This window comes from Papio anubis, chromosome X (assembly GCF_008728515.1).
Source record: "Papio anubis isolate 15944 chromosome X, Panubis1.0, whole genome shotgun sequence".
Classification (NCBI taxonomy): domain Eukaryota; kingdom Metazoa; phylum Chordata; class Mammalia; order Primates; family Cercopithecidae; genus Papio; species Papio anubis.
In genome coordinates, this window is record NC_044996.1 from 85,266,700 (window position 1) to 85,285,933 (window position 19,234).

The 19,234-nt window shown below is 40.6% G+C and overlaps 1 protein-coding gene across 4 annotated transcripts in view; it reads left to right on the plus strand.

The window, feature by feature from the left end:
- Positions 1 to 6,198: 6,198 nt before the first annotated feature.
- EDA2R (ectodysplasin A2 receptor) overlaps positions 6,199 to 19,234 on the plus strand; it is a 50,821-nt gene continuing 37,785 nt past the window's right edge. For 2 of the 4 annotated variants that reach the window (XM_009197737.4, XM_009197739.4), the window contains exon 1: positions 6,199 to 7,588. The gene's annotated coding sequence lies outside the window, so the exon portion shown is untranslated. Of the gene's footprint in view, positions 7,589 to 7,691; positions 7,782 to 19,234 lie in introns of those variants that run through there. The other 2 variants (XM_009197738.4, XM_009197740.4) reach the window with 1 other exon arrangement.

Here is a 19,234-nt window from a genome sequence, read left to right on the forward strand (position 1 = left end):
AGAATTTCTATTTGGTTCCTTTTTATGCTTTCTATCTCTTTGTCAAATGTCTCATTTTGTTCAAGTATTGCTTTCCTGATATCACTCATCCACCACAAAGGGCCTGGATCCTGGCTTCATTGTAGCAGGCCTAGTGTCCTGGGTCTGCAGGTGGCATACTAGATTCTAAGTCTGCACGTGGTGGCCTGGAGGCTAGGTCTATAGGGGCTGGCCTGGATGCTGGATCTGTGGGAGCAGGCCTAGTATGGGTCTGGGTCTGAAGGATGAGTCTGTGGGCTAAGCCTGTATCCTCGGGCTGTGGGGGGTGGTTCTGCAGCCTAAGGCCATAGGCTGACCTGGTGCTGGGGCCTACTGAAGCAGGTCTGGTCTTGGGGTCCACTGGAGTGTGGGGCCATGAGGACTAGCATAGCACCTTGGTGTGTGCATGCTGGCCTCATTCCTGGTGCCATGTAAGCCAAACTGGAGCTGGGATCTGTGAGTTCTGTTCTGACACTCTAGCAGGCCTGGAAGCTGGGTCTGTGGATGCCAGCATGGAGTCTAATGCTGTGGGGACTAGCTTAGTGCTGGGGCTTCTCCAGAGTCTGGGATGGGCCTGGAACCTGTATATATAGGGACTGGCTTATAGCTGTGATGGGCCTGGTAGTAGGCCAGATATATGATCATAGATAAGTTACCTATCATTTATGTGCCTCAATTTTCTGATCTATAAAATAGCAGTGATGTCATGGTTTTTGCTGAGACTTGGGGGAGGAGTAATATGAATAACATAAAACTTTCTTACCTTCCCTCTTTGATGTGTCTTTTCTTATTTCTGTGCTATGTCCAGGTGCCATAATCACTCACCTGGATTCTGTCACTCTTGTGAACATATTTTTGTTTATGGATAGTTTTATTTTTTATTATTGTCATTTTTGTTGTTGCTTGTTTCTTTTGGTTTTTAAGACAGAGTCTTGCTCTGATCACCCAGGTTGGAATGCACTGGCATCATCTATAGCTCACTGCAGCTTCAAACTTCTGGGCTCAAGCAATCCTCCCACCTCAGCCTTTCAAGTAGCTGAGACTACAGGCTCGTATCACCACAACAGGCTAATTACTATTTTTTTTTTTTTTTTTTTTTGTAGAGATTTGGGTCTTGCTTTGTTGCCCAGGCTATGGATTGTTTTTCAAATTGATGTTTCTGCAAGAGGATGAATGCTGAAAAGTTCTATCCATCGATGCTGCTGCTGTCACTCCCAATTAATGTTTTATATGTTTACTTGTTTCACATTTAAAAATGGAGCTAATTATGGAACTGCTCTGGAAGGGTTAGTGAAATAACTTCCATGAATTACCCAATATATGCCTGTATACAATGCACATCCAACAGATAGCAATTCTGCCCTTTCCAATTAGTAAATTGCTATAATAATAGTAATTCCACTTTCCTGTGATTATAAAGATTGAATGAGGTATGTGTGTACAGGACTTTAAAGGGTTTTGTCCCACATTACTTTAAAGTAATATTATTAATAAATACATGCGTAGAATAGTCAGTATTGCAGAGCCTTCTGGTCAGTGTGTGCTGAGCTTTTGAGCATAGGCCTGCTAAGGTATAGAGTAGGCATGGAGGTCTGGTTACTTGCCTGAGTGAGAATTACATTTGAAGTTGTTTGAGTAAGGTGAGAACAGACAATAACAAGAAGTAATGATAAGGAAATTACTCATGTAACCAAATACCACCTGTACCCCAATAACTTATGGAAAATATTAATTTAAAAAATATAAATAAAAAAGAAAAAGAAAAAGAAAACAGAAGGAAACCAGGGGACAGGTTTTTTTTTTTTTTTTTTCAACATTAGAAAGAGTGTTTTCCAAAGAAAGGAGTGACTAATACTGGAAAAAGCTGTGGATAAATCAAGTAAGAAGATGAGTGAAAATGTTTCCTAAAATTTGGCAATAAAGTGGTCCCCTGTAGCTTCAGGGAGAACAAATGGGGCTAGAAGCCAGATTATAGTAGGTTGAGGAGCTAATGGAAAGTGAAGACATGGAAACAGTTATCAGAGACAACTCTAGCCAGAAATTTGGCTAAGAAAGAAAATGAGATGAGGCTGTTATTTGAGAAAGAGGAAATGTGGTAGAAGGGTTGATTTTATTTTGTAGTAGGAGGAATTCAAATATGTTTACAGGTAAAAGGGGTGGGCACAAGAAGGCAGGTAAATAATGATGCCATAGAGAGTAGGGGTAATTGATGGAGAAAGATTCATAGAGATCAAGGGAGGTATTCTCTCTTCTTCTTTAAGAGGAAAGGCCAAGATGAGTGAAGACAGCAAGAACCTTATATAAATTAGGGAAGAAGTTATAGGCACTAAATGCTTAATAGAATCTGTTATATTGATGAAGAAGAAAAGAGTCAATGTTTCTGGGCTAAGAATTCAGTGCTAGAGTAGGAATTTAACCTTTACCTCTAAAGGTAGAGGTTTAGAATAGCTCTCCAGAGAGGATGGGAGGAGCCTCTGATTAGAAGGGAAAGAAAGGGTTGTACATTTGAGTGTGTCAGTGAATAATTTAGGCATCACCTATACTTGAGAATCCTGGGTCAATTGCCATATTGGTTGTGGCACTGATAGATGGCATAGATAAGTTACCTATCATTTCTGTGACTCAATTTTGTCACATATAAAATAAGAGTGATGTCGTGGGTTTTGCCTCATAGGATTATTGTGATGATTAAATGAGCTATTGCATATAGAACATTTGGCATAGGGCCTGACATACAGAGTTCATCAAGCAATGATGAAGTGTTGGCTATTATTATTATTCTGGGTGTGGGCTTCAATTCTTTTTTAGCCATCTTATTTTTATTGTGGCACACCTGAGGCCTGGGAGCTCATTATAGGAGGATACATTCAATTGTGAACATTTTCCTCCTTGGACTCACCCATTTATTTATTCAACAGATGTATTCATATATAAAATATGTAAAAATGTATTGAGCACTTAAAATACTCTAGGTACTGTTTTGCATGTGGAAATTTTTGAAATGGTATATAAGGTCCCTGCCACATAGGTTCACACTCCAGCAAGAGAATTTGAATCAGGCCAGAGGGCCAATGGAGGATGAGAGGAACTCTGTAAAATCCCGACACTTGAGGGGCAAGTGGAGAATGAGAATCCAGAAAATGCTGTAGAGAAATAAGTGAAACTAGAGGACATTAGTTCCATGAAAGTCAAGGAAAGAGAGTCAGAAAGAAAACAATTCAGACAATGTTGGATGTTTTCGATAATTCAAATAAGAAAACAGAAGAATCCTTGGGTTTGATAGCATGGAATTCACGGGTGACCTTGAGAAGAGCAAAATGCAGTGAGTTTGGAAATGAAGAGGTGGAGGTGAGGATGTGAAAGGAATAAATCTTAGTTCAGAATGCAAAGACAATTTAGGAAAAAGAGCCAGAGGAAGAAAGACGATTAAGATACAAATAAAGCAAAATGGAATAGACAGGAGTAAACACAGATGGAGACAGGAGGGACAGGAGGAAACTCTGAGGTACGAAACAGGATGAACTTGAATGTGGAGAGGTCAGAAGTTACTTAGACTTCAAGTTTGGTGCCCTTTTACATTCTCAGTGAAGCTGGAGCTGAAGTCATCTGCTAGGAGTTTGGGAACTGTTCTGAGCACTTGACTTAAGAAGAGTGAGTTTTAAAAGCCATATTGAGCAAGTGGAATAGAAGATTATTTAAAATGAGAGATAACACTATTGGACTGTGGTAGAATCTAACTGAAGTTTGGAAATTCCCATGGCTAGAAGTAACTCTTATACCCCAGCTTTCTAATTCAGAAGACCTAAGCCTGTATACACCACTGCATCAGACATTTATGGCCAAGTTTATCTACACACACCTCACAGGCTGACTAAAGAGAACAAGAAGCTGATATTGTGTTCAGGGACATCCTTAGCAATGTTTGAGTTTATAGGGGTTGCCCCACAGGCCTCAGCATCCCCTTAGTCTTTCAGCCTCTTTTTATGTCCCCTGGTCCCAGTCTTGAGAGGAGCTATAAGGGCCCCACTCTGCCTGGATAACCATGAAGCTCCTTCATGACAGGTTGGCCTGCCTTTGTTGGACACTAGAATTAGAGGCTATTCAGGATTCTCTGAGACACAGCCAAGGCCAGTATTCCCCTGAGTGATCCTAAATAACCTCTGAGAGAGAGTTGAGGGGTGGCATCAGAGAGTCCTGAATCTCACTGAGCCATGGAATCTGTCTGGCTCCAGAGATGAGCAGAGTGGAGGCTGGTCCTGCTTATCCTGCTATCTGGTTAGGCTGGTTCCAGCAGTAGAGTGTAGGCAGAGAAACTCAGTACTGGTAGTACTCAGTTTGGGTTCATGAAGTGATTCCTGTTTATCATAAAAAGAGGGGCTGTGGAAAGTCCCCATGAAATGAGCTGATCCAAGTTAGTTCTGCTGCACAAGCACATGGAGCTAGAGTGACTCCCCCATAGAGAGCAGAGTTGAGAGCCTTAACCCTACTCACCACCACACTACATCTCAGGTCCTGGGGCTATGCTGAGAAAAAGCTCACCTACACAGTGGATTTCAAAAGGCCTAGGCAGTTCCATTGGCTTGTACTAGATAGGGTATTTAAGAAAGTCCTCTGATAAGGTGACATTTAAGCAGGGATATGGAGGAAGTGAGAAAAGGAGCCATGCTGATAACTGGGGGAAGAATTGGCTAGGCTGAAGGAGCAGCAAGTGCAAAGACCAGAGTCTTGAGCATGCTTTGAGTGTTGGAAGAAATATCAAGGCGGCCAGTTTGGTTTGGGTATGGTGGTCAAGAGGAGTGGTAAGAGATGAGATCAGAGATAGAGGGGCAGGTTAGTGAGGGTGGGATGGCATGGGATAGGTTGTAAACTATTATAGACCATAGTTAAGAATTTTGGGTTTTCCTCTGAATAAGAAGCCAACCAGTAGAATTGCTTGGACAGACTTAGACTGATGTACTTTTAAAAGGATCACTCTGACTGCTCTGCTGAGAATTGACTGGAGTGGGATAAGGACAAAAGCAAGGAGAGCTATTGGAGGATATGGCAATAATTCAGGTGAAAAGTAATCGTGGCTTGCACCAGAGTGGTTGCAGTGAAGGTGCTAAGAAGTTGGTGAAATTCAGAGTTTATCTCTGAGGCAGGAGGCAGAGCTGATAGGATGTGCTGATGGGTTGAACGTGTGAACGTGAGGTGTGAGCAAAAGGAGAGGGGAGGATGATTCTAATGATTGTGGCTTCATAGATTGTGAAGATAAAATGAATTAATTCATGAAAAAAATTTGAACCGTGCCTGGCAAGTGCTTAGTGAGGGCCAGCTGTTATAGTATTATTGGATAAGTTATGGTGGAGGACAGTAGTTTCATATTTGCTGCTTACAATCACTTTCCACAATAGCTTGTGAACTCTGACATATCCCTGGTACCTCTATCTCAAGTTTCCTTCTGTATTGCCAGGCAGAATCACAGAGTACAAGGAGCCTCTTAATCTACAAAATGAGGATAGTAACCTCAACCTCATAGGATGGTTGTAAGTTATAAAGGGACACACATGGATGATTTATAGATGCTCAGTAAATGTTATTCTTGTCCATCATCTAGACCTTTGCTACTGAAACTATGGTCTGTGGCCCAGCACCATCAATACAATATCACCTGGAAGCAGTTAGAAAATCAGAGTCTTAGCTCCATACCAGAGCTGCTAACTCAGAATCTGTATTTTAACAAGATCCTGAGGTGGTTTGTGTGCACATTAATGTGAGAGAAGCACTGCTCTAGAGTTTCAAGGTCATCCAGTCCAACAGTCTCTTCAGGGTACAGATGCAGAAAGGAAGACTAAGAGAGAGGAAGAGATTTACATGATGTTACACTTAGTTTTGTCAAGACATCTACATTCCAAGCTAGGGTTCTTTACACTAAAGTTTCAGAACTGTCTATAACTCAGCCTCTCTGGGTAGGAAAGGATGGAGAAAAAGAAGAGGTCCTATTTTCTAGGAAAGGACAGAACAGAATTAGGAGGTACCCAGGGTATCTATTTTCATTTTAATCTCACAGATGATTTCAGAGGGCCTTAAAGTACATTCATGTATTTATTTATTTATTTATTTATTTATATTTAATAAACACTTCTATACCACTATGTCCCAGAAATCATTCTAAGCTCCTTACACATATGAGCACTGTTTTGTATATTAACTCATATAATTCCTAAAACAATTCTATGAGTTAGGGATTGTTACTTTCCCTATTTTACAGAAGAGAATCCTGAGCCACAGAGTGGTTAAGTAACTTGCCTTAGGTCACAAAGCCAGTAAGGGGCAGACCTAGGATTCCAATTCTGGCAGTTTTCCCTTCTACTAGGCCTGAGCCCACAGTAGCCTATTCTGGTCTCAACTCTAGCGAGGGGACAGATATGAAGTTCATTTAGGACTTTTTCTACTTCAGCTTAGGGCCTAATCAGCCCTTTCCCACCAAAGACTTTTCAGCTGCTTTACTGAGACCCCACCTTGAGCTGGCATATAGCCTCTGCCCAGTACAGGAGGGGCCCCTCAGAGACTGATAATGGCACATTTCTTGGTCCTCTCCCCCATACCTTGGCTCAAGCTTTCCTTTTCCTCTACGCATTAAACTATTTCCTCTTTGACCTATTTTAAAACCTCTTAATCTATTGAAAAGCATTTGCTTTCCCTGTCAAACTCTTTTTTTTACTCTCTCTTCCTATCCGCCCCCAAACCCTTCCAGTCTGCACCTCATAGTTTGGCCCTCAATTCTATACTGTGTGCTATTCTCTGTCTCTGTCCAGTCTATTTTATCTTCCCAACTCTGCAAGCTCTTCAAGGTCAGAGACGAGTAACGTTTCAGGATTTATCCACTGCTGGCTCTGAGACCATAGATTAATAAACTCCCAAACTGTCATTGTTTGAAGTGCCCTTAGAGACTATGTAGCTCAACCCCCTCCTTGTACAGACACTCAGGGGCCCAGAGAAGGTGGATGATCAAAGCTGAGTGCCGAATCCAGTTTTCCTTTATTTGTAGTGGTTTTTTTCTCTGCTTCATGTCTGCTCTCTTCCTCCGGTCACAATCCTACCTACCCTTCTGAATGGAGGAGTATTTTTTTGAGGCAAACCCAGACCTGGAAAGTGGCTTCTCCATGTGTCTGAAAATCTTGGCTTTTCCAACAATAATTTTCCCTGTCAAACTCCAAGCCTGCTAAGTCACGAACAAACTTTGATGAGCTGAGCTGCATTCAGCTGTGAAAGAGACAACTTGATGCTTTCTCTGAACCCAACTCCCTGGCCCTCTACTCTCTGGCCCCCGTTTCAGTCCCGGGAGCTTTGCAGCTCCTGCCATACCAGTGACTCAGTCACTGTTCTTCAGCCTCACATATGCCTCTCAAAGGCAGTTTCTTTTTCGTAGCCACGCCTAGGCACTCAAACAGTCCAATAGCTGCTCTAGGAACTTCACGGGGGGCGGAAAAGGTAAGCTTACCATGAAAGGAGGGTTTGGGATGTTGTTGCTACACATAGATGTGAAATGAGTCAAGCGGAACTTTGATTACAAGGAATTTCATATACTGTGAGTGTGTATGCCGGCTGGGGGCTGAGGGGCGGAAACTGAGGGGCGGGGCTGAGGGGCGGGGGCTGAGAGGCGCGGGGTGACCGGCAGAGGGTGACGGGTGGGGGCTGGAAGAGATGTTTGCTCTGCGCTGAGGTGGGTTTGTACGGGAATTCCATTTGGGAGCAAGAGCTATCTACTCCTCCGTTACCGGGTGAGTGTGGGAACACCCCCCGGTGTAGCAAGGCGGCTGGGACCTGCGGCATCTAGATGCAGAAGTACAGAATCAGGTCAGGATGATTGTTCTAGGGTATCGCAAAATCAGAACAATTGGGAAGGCGCCCCGTGGCTGGCTGTCAGTCCATCCATTTGTGTCCTGAGAGCGCTTTCTGAGGTGCCAGGGATCTGGGCTGACATCTCTAGGATCTTGGCGAGCCAGTTCCTGCAGGCTCTTACTGGACCTGCATTGCCACTGGGAACATGCCTGGACGTGTCCAACAACCTTGAGCATCTAGGGTTGGGAGATAAAGAAGAGGAGGAGGCTGGGTGTTAGTGAAGGCGGGGACAGTGAATCAGACTTGTGGAGCATCCTGAGGAAAGCAGAACTGCTAGCCCGCGTGGCTTGAGGGCAAGTCAGGGCTTGTGTAAAGAGCATGCTGGCTCTGTTTGGGGGCTTTCAATCCACCCCCTCACCCGCCGAGCTTGGTTTTACTTGATATCTCATTCCTGGAAGCTGAGCCCCGGGCAGTGTTATTTTGATCCTGCCTCACCCCAAACACTGGCCAAGACCCAGCAAGCTGCAAGAACTGGGGGACAAGAAGGGACCCGGCAGAGACCAGGCTAGGAAAACAGACTTCAGGGTCTGACTTAGACAGGTGTTGGCAGCGTTGGCCAGTATCATGCTGGGTGGCTGGGGCAGGAAAGTTTGGAACATCTTCCCTAGATAACTCCTCTGTTCTTTCCTTCACCCCAACTTACCTTCAACTCAGAAGACTCACTGAGCACCTAGTCTGTGCCACCATGTGTGAGACACTGAGATGTCTGTCTGAGACCTAGGCTGTGCCCACTGGGGCCTGACAGTCTCATCCTGGATATAAAAACACAGATAAATATTAATATAACACAAGAAAGGTTTTAAAAGTTAAATCAAAATGCTTAGAGGCTGCCAAGTAAGGATCATATCAAGTTGAACCATACGAAATCAGAAAAAGTTTTTTTTTTTTTTTTAATTGTTTTTTTGAAATTGTAACGCCTTTCAGGCCTCCAGAGCTAGACTATTTGAGTTCAGATCCCATATTCACCATTTATTAATTTGTGTTACCATGGACAAATAAACTTACTTCTCCCTTTCTGAGTTTCTGTTAACTTCAGGCTAAAGAGGATAATAATAGCACCCACCTCATTGGGCTGTTGTGAGGATTAGATGAGATAATCCATATAAAATACTTGCACACACTTAGCACAGTGGCTGGCCCAAAATAAACACTCAATAAATATTAACTATTATTATTTAAGGTAGACTGTGGCACACAGATAAGATTTCAACAGGTGGAGATAGAGAAGACAGTTTAAGCAGAGAAAATAACAGGAACAACTGCTTTAAGGCAGGGAAGCTCAGGGCATATGAAAAGAACACCAGCTGAGCTGGATTTTAGAGTACAATTAGTGGGAAAATGGAAGTTAAACTTGCCAAGGCAGATTGGTGGTAAACTGCAAAAGACAGTGGATGCTAGAGTTTTGATTTGATTTGGCAGACAATAGGAAGCCATTGAAAGTTTCTGAGCTTAAAAAAATAAGATCCTCTGCTTTAGGAAGAGTAATCTGGTAAAAGGTTAGTCAGCTGGATTGGAACAGGAGAACACAAGAGGTGGATAAACTAGGGGCAGAGAGGGAACAAGGTCCTGAAACTGAGGTGGTAGCTGTGGGAATAGAAAGGAGGTGATGAATTTAACAAGCCATCACAAAAGTTGAATCTACAGAACTTTGTAATTCATAAATTATATGGGATTGAAAAAGGACAAATGAGAAAATCAGAATCTTTTTGGGTTGGCTTAGACCTTACAATGTTGTGCATTCCCATCTCACTTCTGTGAATAATGCAATAGAAAGGGTGTGGACCTTCTGAGCTAGACATATCTATTTTCAAGTCCTGGGTCGGCTATTTATCTGTTGTTTGTGATCCGAAGCACATTATGTACCTGACATTCCCAACTAGGATCAGCATTTCCACAAAATATTTAGAAGTATGTGGTGTGTGTGTGCGTGTTGCCAAACAGATGCAACAAATAATTGTTCCTCCCACCCACCATGCCAGTAGTTAGCCCAATGAGAAGTAGTCAAATTCTTTAAGCCTCAGCTTTCTAACCTGAAAAAGAGGGATAATAGTACTCACATCATGGTGTTATTGGGAGGATTAAAAGAGATATTTCCTGTCAAGGGTCTAGCACAGTGCCTGACAAGTAGAATTTCATGAATTGTAATCTTCCTTTACCCTAATGGGCTCCACATTAAAATATCCTTGCCAGTCTCTGCTTGAACACTTCTAGAGGGAGGTTCCTTACTGCTTTCTGAGAGCACCCATTCTCTTCAGGGAAAGCCTTGGACTGTTAAAAGTTCTTCCTTTTGCTAAGCTGAACTTAGTTTTCCTAAAGCTTGTACCTGGATATCCTAGTCATTCTCCCTGAAGCCACCTAGAGCAGTCTGTTCTTTTTCTTCCATGACAGTTTTTCAGAGATCTGAAGACCAGAAATCAGATCCCCCTGCATCTTCTGCTCCCAGATCAAACAGCTCACATTATTGTATCATTTCTTATCTGTCATGGAATCAAGTCAAATATGACTCTGTGGTTTTGAAGTATATAAATTGGGGTATGAGTATGTCTTCATAGTGATGAGAAATACTGCAAAAGGAACAGGATGGGTAAATGTGACAAATTTCCTTGTAATTTATTATTTTTTTAATTATTTTTTCTGGTCAGGCAGGGTGGCTCATTCCTGTAATTCCAGCACTTTAGGAGGCATAAGCGAGAGGAAGGCTTGAGGCCAGGAGTTCAAGACCAGCCTGGGCAACATGCAAGACCCTGTCTATATAAATTTTTTTTTAATTAGCTGGGCACTGGACACTGGGCACCTGTAGTCCCAGCTACTTGGGAGGCTGAGGCAGGAGAATCTCCTGAGCCCAGGAGTTTGAAGCTGTAGTGAGCTATGATCATGCCACTACACTCCAACCTGGGCAACAAAGTGAGACTCTATCTCAAAAAAAAAAAAAAAAAAAGAAAAAACTTAACATAAATCATTTTTTTCCACTATGTACTAAATACTTTCAAATCCATCATCCCACTGCTTCCTTATCCTCAACTGAGGGAATTGCAGATTTGTTTATATATATATTATACAGGTGGCCAAACAGGTCTCGAGAAAATGAAACTTGCTAGAGATCATTTAGTTAGTAAGCATCTGTGCCAGAACTGCAAGACATATTTTTCTTACTCCAAGTTCAGTAGGGCTTTTCATTTTCCACAGCTGTTAGGGTTTAAGGTGATAAATAGCCGGGCAATTATGCAAACTCTGGCACTAAAGAATCAGTCAAAAGAAAGATGGATCCTCCAATTAACTTATACCAGTTATTCCCTTTTCGAGAGAATTCTTTTCTTTAGATGTCTTCTTGACCTGCTCCCCTCAAATGCCTCCTGCAGAGAGTGAGTCATCTTTTGGAGCCATTCCTCAGTGCTGAAGCTTCATATTGAAGCAGAAGCTGCTTTTCACCTCTTTCTTTCTAGAAACTAGCTCCACCCATGTATTCTTTTCTTGGGAGCTTAACAGGAAAGATATGGGTCAGTTTCACCATCAGTACGTAAAATACGACTACTATTATTTTGTGCACATAGATAGGAGGATGGCTATACTCTGTCTTGGATTAGAGTTTACTGTCTGTATTTTCTGTGTTCCCCACCAGACTGCAATCTCCTAAATTTGGAGAATATAGTTGATTCACCTCTGTTTTTCTCTCTTGCCACTAAGTTCTAATAGAATGCCTAGCATAGAAGGTACTCATCAAGTGGTTGCTGAGTGACCATAAATTAATTATCCCTATTTTGGAATGACAACAGTTATTATATGCTCCAAACACCACCAAAAGACATCATGCTATTCTCAAAAAGAAAGGAATTTCCATGTAATATATGGTGGAATCAAACAGTGAGATGTCCTACTTCCAGGAGATTGCTAGTCACCATTGTGGATAAGCCAAAAAGAGTGGGCAGCACTTCTTCCCTTCTACGATTCACCTCTCCATGACCCAGCCTACTCTTTGGAATTGTTTCTGTTGAGGATAAAATGAGCCATTATTGGGCTGTGGGAGGTAGGAAAAAGAAGCTGGAGTCTTGGTAGTATAGTCACTGAGTAACTGGTCCTAAAGCTGGGCCAACTCCTTTCTTCGTATATGGGAAGTAGAGAAGCCACTGGGCCCTGAATATGCAGACTTGAATTTTGCTTTTAGCTCTACCATTGAACACTGTGTGACTTTGGGAAAATTCTATCCCTTTTCTGAGCATTAGTTTCCTCATCTTGGATCATCAGGGAATGGGGTTAAGTTGTCCTGAATAATACTTTTAGGATCCCATGACTATATGTTTTCAATTATCTGATAGTTTGAAGTTTTAACTGGTTGCCAAAGAGAAGGAAAAAAAAAAACCAAAAAAACCCCAAAAAAAAAACGATGGAATGTGCTGTCTTATGAGTACTAAGGTGCCTGTTACTAAAAGACTTCAAGTAGAGCTGGATGGTATTTCTTTACTGGGCAAAAGGCCACTGGGACGAAGATTAATTTTAAACCTCCCTTTGACTCTAAGATTGTCAGAGTCTAAAAATGGTCTCAAAGAATGTGCATTTACATATGAGGTCATAGGCTTCTTGTTATCAGTCTCACCTTCCCTCCACAACCTCACAAAGTCCTATACCTTTCTCCCTTTTCTTGGGCATTTAAGAAAAAAGTAAAGAAATATTTTGGCAGCAGCATTTCATTTTGTACAGACAAGCCTCATTCTATAGTTCTCATTCTATTCTTCCAGTCCTTTGGTAAGGATGTGGACCTGGGTTGTGCTTGCAAATGCCCACTGGTTTGTATCTCTGCTCTTTTAGGATATTTTATTCCCTGGCCTATGAGGATGGGATGGAGTACTTGATTGCCATGGGGAAAAAAAGAAACTCTTCTTATTGACATCTTCAGATACAGCTATTCCAGATTGCTTGGTAATTGGGACAGGGTGGAGGGAGTGTGGGGCAAGACCATCAAACTTAACAGAAATCAGAAATTGGAGTACTTGACTGAGTTTTATCCAGTCCCAGCCCTGCAAATAAATCATACCATGAATTCAATTCCCAACTGGGACAACTCAGCCAAAAGCCTTCTTGGGAAGTCAACTTATCTCCCCTTCCAGTACTGCTGGTTGAGTAACTAATTTTTTTTATGATACCATAATTTTATGGAATCTTGTGGTGATTGGTACATGACCAGTGACTCACTTTGGCTAGGGTAACAGCAGAGCAAAGCAAGAGGTTTCGGGTGTTAGCTGAGTGCTGGTCTGGCTTGTGGCTTGTCTCCAATACCCTTTGTTCCCCAGCTCTGGGTGGGATAGTAACAACAATCATAGCAACTCCTCACATGCGTAGCACAATCTGGAGTTTCCACAGCACTCTCACATACATTATCTCATTTTTCCCAACATAATCCAGGGTGGTTTCTGTGCTTTTGCTCCCACTTGGAAAGAGTATTTTAGCAGTCAGTAGAAGAACGTTTTCCCTCAAAATCAGCCCAGAGTTTGCTGTTCTTAATTTCATCCTATTTCTTTTATAATGGTATCTTTGTATTCTTGGCTACACAATTTCTTTTCCCCATTCCTTTAACAATTATTTTTCAGCAGTTGCCAAACACTAACCAAATATTTATATTTTTAATTTACAGTCTTCTAAGTTGTATTTGTCTTTTGAGGTTTGTGCTTTGTTTGTTGTGTGTGTGCATATACACAAATGTTTTGAAGACAAAATAATTGACTCATATGGTTAGCATTTACTTTTGGCCAAGTAGAAGCAGCCTAGTTCAGTTGGTCATTAATTCTGTCTGTACAGTGACAACAGCTTTTAGTAAGGATTTTTTTTTTCTTTCTCTTCCCCAGCTGGGGCATTACCTCTTGCTCTGTGTGCTAGAATAAAAGACAAACAATAGATGAGACTTCTTTAATTTTGCAAAGGTTCATTCTCCTCTGTTGATATACCATTCCTGACATTGCTGGGCCAGATGTTGCTATCACTAACAGTTAAAATTCTTCAGCCACTTTGGAAGTGTTGAAAGTAGCTCATTAAAAACTGTAGTACCCACCTGTGGTCTCTAAATTATGTCTATTCCAGGCACAGATTTTAGTATACTTAAACATAAAAAGATAATTTACTTTTATCACATGCCCATGAAATAAAATCAAAATGACACATCCTCAGTCCTGGCCTCCTCCACCTCCCAGTATCAATAGCTGACACATTGCTCATCCCTTACTTCCTAAAGCTTTGTCCTATACTACCCTATCAGGGTTCTTTTTTTTTTTTTTTTTTTTCTTCTCTGGCTTCCCCTTCTTGGTTGCTCTCATGTATTTCTGCACTTCCAGCTTCAAGTATGAGTGACCTCAATGTTTGGTTCTTCTTCTCCTCCTCCTCCTCCTCCTCCTCCTCCTCCTGCTCCTCCTTCTTCTTCTTCTTCTTCTTCTTTTTTTTTTTTTTTTTGAGACTGAGTCTGGCTCTGTCACCCAGGCTGGAGTACAGTGGCACGATCTTGGCTCACTGAAACCTCTGCCTCCCGGGTTCAAGCGATTCTCCTGCCTCAGCCTCGCAAGTTACTGGGACTACAGGCGTGCACCACCACGCCTGGCTCATTTTTGTATTTTTAGTAGATACGGTGTTTCGCATTGTTGGCCAGACTGGTCTTGAACTCCTTGACCTCAAGTGATCCACCTGCCTCGACCTCCCAAAGTGCTGGGATTGCTGGCAGGAGCCACTGTGCCCAGCCATTCTTCTTTACCCATGATTTAACTTCTGCCAGGATTTACTTAGGCTAGTGGTTATCAAACCCCAGAGGTTTAATTAATTAATCTGCAGCATAGGATTTTTTTCAGTGCTCCATATGATTCTGATGTGCTGCTATAAGCAAGAACTGTTATTCTGGTGTTTTTATGCATTTGACACGTCTCCAACTTCACCTTATGTTTCACATATTGTATATGCTTGTTGGGCATGACCATTGAACCTTATGTTTCACATATTGTATATGCTTGTTGGGCATGACCTCTGTCCGCTTCAACTTCTCTATACTGAAAATAGTTGAAAAACAGTGCATTTTCTTTTCTTTTACCAAGCAGCTCTCCTTTCACGCTTCTCATGGCACTTGGATTCTTCTGGTTTCCCAGGCAGGAACTCTCAGAATCTTCTCTGACTCTGGTCATTCTGTTTGTCCTCACTTTTGTAAGGTTTGTATCTCCCACCATCATTCCTCTCTGTTCCTATTGTAACCAAATTTGACCTGGCCCTTATCTCCTCAGGCTTGGGCAGTAACACTCTCAAATCATTATTTAAAATGCACTCAGGTTAACATTCACAAAATGCTTTTCTGCCCATCCTAAAATATCACTGAGAAAAAAATTTCAGTGAAGACTGGGGGGACCTCCATTCTCTATTTTAGAGTTCAATACTGCCTTGAAAAGTGTGCCAGACTCATAGCTTCTAAATTACCTTTGAGTTCTGTCTTGCTTCTTACTAGCCAAATAAAGATAGGTGTATACATTCCCTCTGAGCCTCAGTATTTTTTAATCTATTAATTAAAAAAAATTCCATAAGTTATTGGGGTACAGGTGGTATTTGGTTACATGGATACTTTCTTTAGTGGTGATTTGTGAGATTTTGGTGCATCCATCACCCGAGCAGTATACACTGCACCCTATTTGTAGTATTGTATATCCCTCGTCCCCCCTCACTTCCTTCCCTCCAAGTCCCCAAAGTCCACTGTGTCATTCTTACGCCTTTGCATCCTCATAGCTTAGCTCCCACATATCAGTGGAAACATAGTGTTTGGTTTTCCATTCATGGGTTACTTCACTAAGAATAATAGTCTCAAATCTCATCCATATATATACACATATATGTATATGTACAGACATATATGTGTATATATACACACATGTACATATATACATATATACATGCACATATATGTACATGTGTGTGTGCATACACATACACATATATGCATATATGTGTGCATATATGTGCAGACACATCTGTGTATGTGTACAAGCACATATATGTACACATATATGCACATATGTGTCTGTACATATACATATATGTGTGTGTATATGCATACACATATATGTCTGTATATATACATATATATGTGTGTGTGTGTATATATACACATATGATCCTTTTTAGTTCTTTAAGGAATATTCACACTGTTTTCCAAAGTGACTGTACTAGTTTACATTTCTACCAGCAGTGTAGAAGTGTTGCCTGTTCACCACATCCACACCAGCATCTACTGTTTTTTTATTTTTGGATTATGACCATTTTTGCAAGAGTGAGGCGGTATTACATTGTGGTTTTGATTTGCATTTCCCCAATCATTAGTGATGTTGAGCACTTTTTCATGTTTGTCGGCCATTTGTGTATCTTTTTTTGAGAATTGTCTATTTATGTCCTTAGCCCACGTTTTGATGGGATTGTTTGTTTTTTCTTCCTGATTTTTTTGAGTTCATTATAGATTCTGGATATTAGTCCTGTGTCACATGTATATATTGTGCAGATTTTCTCCCACCCTGTGGGTTGTCTGTTTACTCTGCTGACTGTTTCTTTTGCCATGCAAAAGCTCTTTACTTTAATTAAGTCCCAGCTATTTATCTTTGTTTTTATTGCATTTACTTTTGGGTTCTTAATCATGAAATCATTGCCAATGTCTCAAAGGGTTTTTTCAATGTTATCTTCTAGAATTTTTATAGATTCGGGTTTTAGGTTTAAGTCCTTAATCTGTCTCGAGTTGATTTTTGTATAATGTGAGAGATGACATTCCAGTTTAATTCTCCTACATGTGGCTTGCTAATTACCCCAGCACCATTTGTTGAAAGGGTGTCCTTTTCCCACTTTATGTTTTTGCTTGCTTTGTCAAAGATCAGTTGGCTGCAAGTATTTGAGGTTATTTCTGGGTTTTCTATTTCATTCCATTGGTATATTTGCCTATTTATATACCAGTACCATGCTGTTTTGGTGACTATGGCCTTATAGTAGAGTATGAAATCAGGTAGTGTGATGATGCCTCCAGATTTGTTCTTTTTGCTCAGTCTTGTTTTGGTTATGTGGGCTCTTTTTTGGTTCCATGTGAATTTTAGAATAGTTTTTTTTTTTCTAATTCTGTGAAGAATGATGGTGGTATTTTGATGGGAATTGAGTTGAATTTACAGACTGCTTTTGGCAGTGTGGTCATTTTCACAATATTGGTTCTACCCATCCACGAGCATAGGATGTTTCCATTTGTCTATATCATCTTTGATTTCTTTCAACAGTGTTGTGTATTTTTCCCTGTAGAGGTTTTTCACCTCCTTGGTTAGATATATTCCTAAGTATTTATTTATTTATTTTTTGCAGCTGTTGTAAAAGGGGTTGAGTTCTTGATTTGATTCTCCACTTGGTCTCTGTTGGTGTATAGGAGAGCTACTGAATTCTGTACTTTAATCTTGTATCTGGAAACTTTGTTGAATTATTTTATCAGCTCTAGGAGCTTTCTGAAGGAGTCTTTAGGGTTTCCAACGTAAATGATCATATAATCAGCAAATAGTGACAGTTTGACTTCCTCTTTAACAGTTTGGATGCACTTCATTTCTTTCTCTTGTCTGGTTGCTCTGGAGAGGACATCCAGTACTATGTTGAAGAGGAGTGGTGAGAGTGGGCATGCTTGTCTTTTTCCAGTCCTCAGAGGGAATGCTTTCAACTTTTCCCCATTCAATATTATGTTGGCTGTGGGTTTGTCATAGATGGCTTTTATTACATTGAGGTATGTCCCTTGTATGCCGATTTTGTTGAGAGTTTTAATCATAAAGGGATGCTGGACTTTGTTGAATGCTTTTTCTTCATGTAATGAGATGATCATGTGATTTCTTTTGTTTCAAATTCTGTTTATGGGGTATATCACATTTATTGCCTTGTGCATGTTATACCATCCCTGCATCCCTGGTATGAAACCCACTTGATCATGGTGGATTATCTTTTTGATATGTTGTTGAATTCAGTTAGCTAGTATTGTGTTAGGATTTTAGCATCTATGTTCATCAAGGGATATCAGTCTGTAGTTTTCTGTTTTGGTTATGTCCTTTCCTGGTTTAGGTAATAGGGTGATTCATACAATGAATTAGGGTGGCTTCCCTCTTTCTCTATCTTGTGGAATAGTGTCAAAAGGATTGGTACCAATTGTTCTTTGAATGTCTTCTGGAAATCTGTTGTGAATCCATCTGATCCCGTACTTTTTGTTGTTGTTGGTGGTAATGTTTTAATTACCATTTCAATATCTTTGCCTGTTATTTGTCTGTTCAGGATATATAATTCTTCCTGATTTAAGCTAGGGGAGTTGTATTTTTCTGGGAATTTATCCATCTCTTCTAGGTTTTCTACTTTATGTGTGTAATGATGTTCACAGTAGCCTGGAATGATCTTTTGTATTTCAGTGGTGTCAGTCCTAATATCTCCCCTTTTGTTTCTTAATGAGGTTGTTTGGATTTTCTCCCTTCTTTTCTTGGTTAATCTTGCTAATGGTCTATCAATTTTATTTGTCTTTCAAAAAACCAGCTTTTTGTTGTATTTATCTTTCATGTGTTTTTTTTTGTTGTTGTTTCAATTTCATTTAGTTCTGCTCTGATCTTGGTTATTTCCTTTCTTTTGCTGGGTTTGGGTTTGGTTTGTTCTTGTTTCTCTAATTCCTTGAGACATGACCTTAGAATATCAGTTAGTGCTCTTTCATTCATTTCCATGTAGGTGTTTAGGGCTATGAACTTTCCTCTTAGCACCACCTTCACTGTATCCTTTTGATGAGTTGTGTTGTTATTGTCATTCAGTTCTAAGAATATTTTTAATTTCCATCTTGATTTTGTATTTGACTCAATGATCATTCAGGAGCAGGTTATATAATTTCCATGTATTTGCATGGTTTTGAAGGTTCCTTTTGGAGTTGATTTCCAGTTTTATTCCACTTTGGTCTGACAGAGTGCTTGATATAATTTCAGTTTTCTTAAATTTATGGAGGCTTATTTTAAGGCCTATCATATGGCCTATCTTGGAGAAAGTTCCACGTGCTGTTGAATAGAATGTGTATTCTGTGGTTGTTGAATGAAATATTCTATATATATCTGTTAATTCCATTTATTCCAAGGTATAGTTTAAATCTATTGTTTCTTTGTTGACTTTCTCTGTTGATGACCTGTCTCGTGCTGTCAGTAGAGTATTGAAGTCCGCCACTATCATTGTGTTGCTGTGTATCTCACTTCTTAGGTCTGTTAGTAATTGTTTCATAAATTTGGAAGCTCTGGTATTATTTGCGTATATGTTTAGGATTGTGATATTTTTCTGTTGGACAAGGACTTGTATG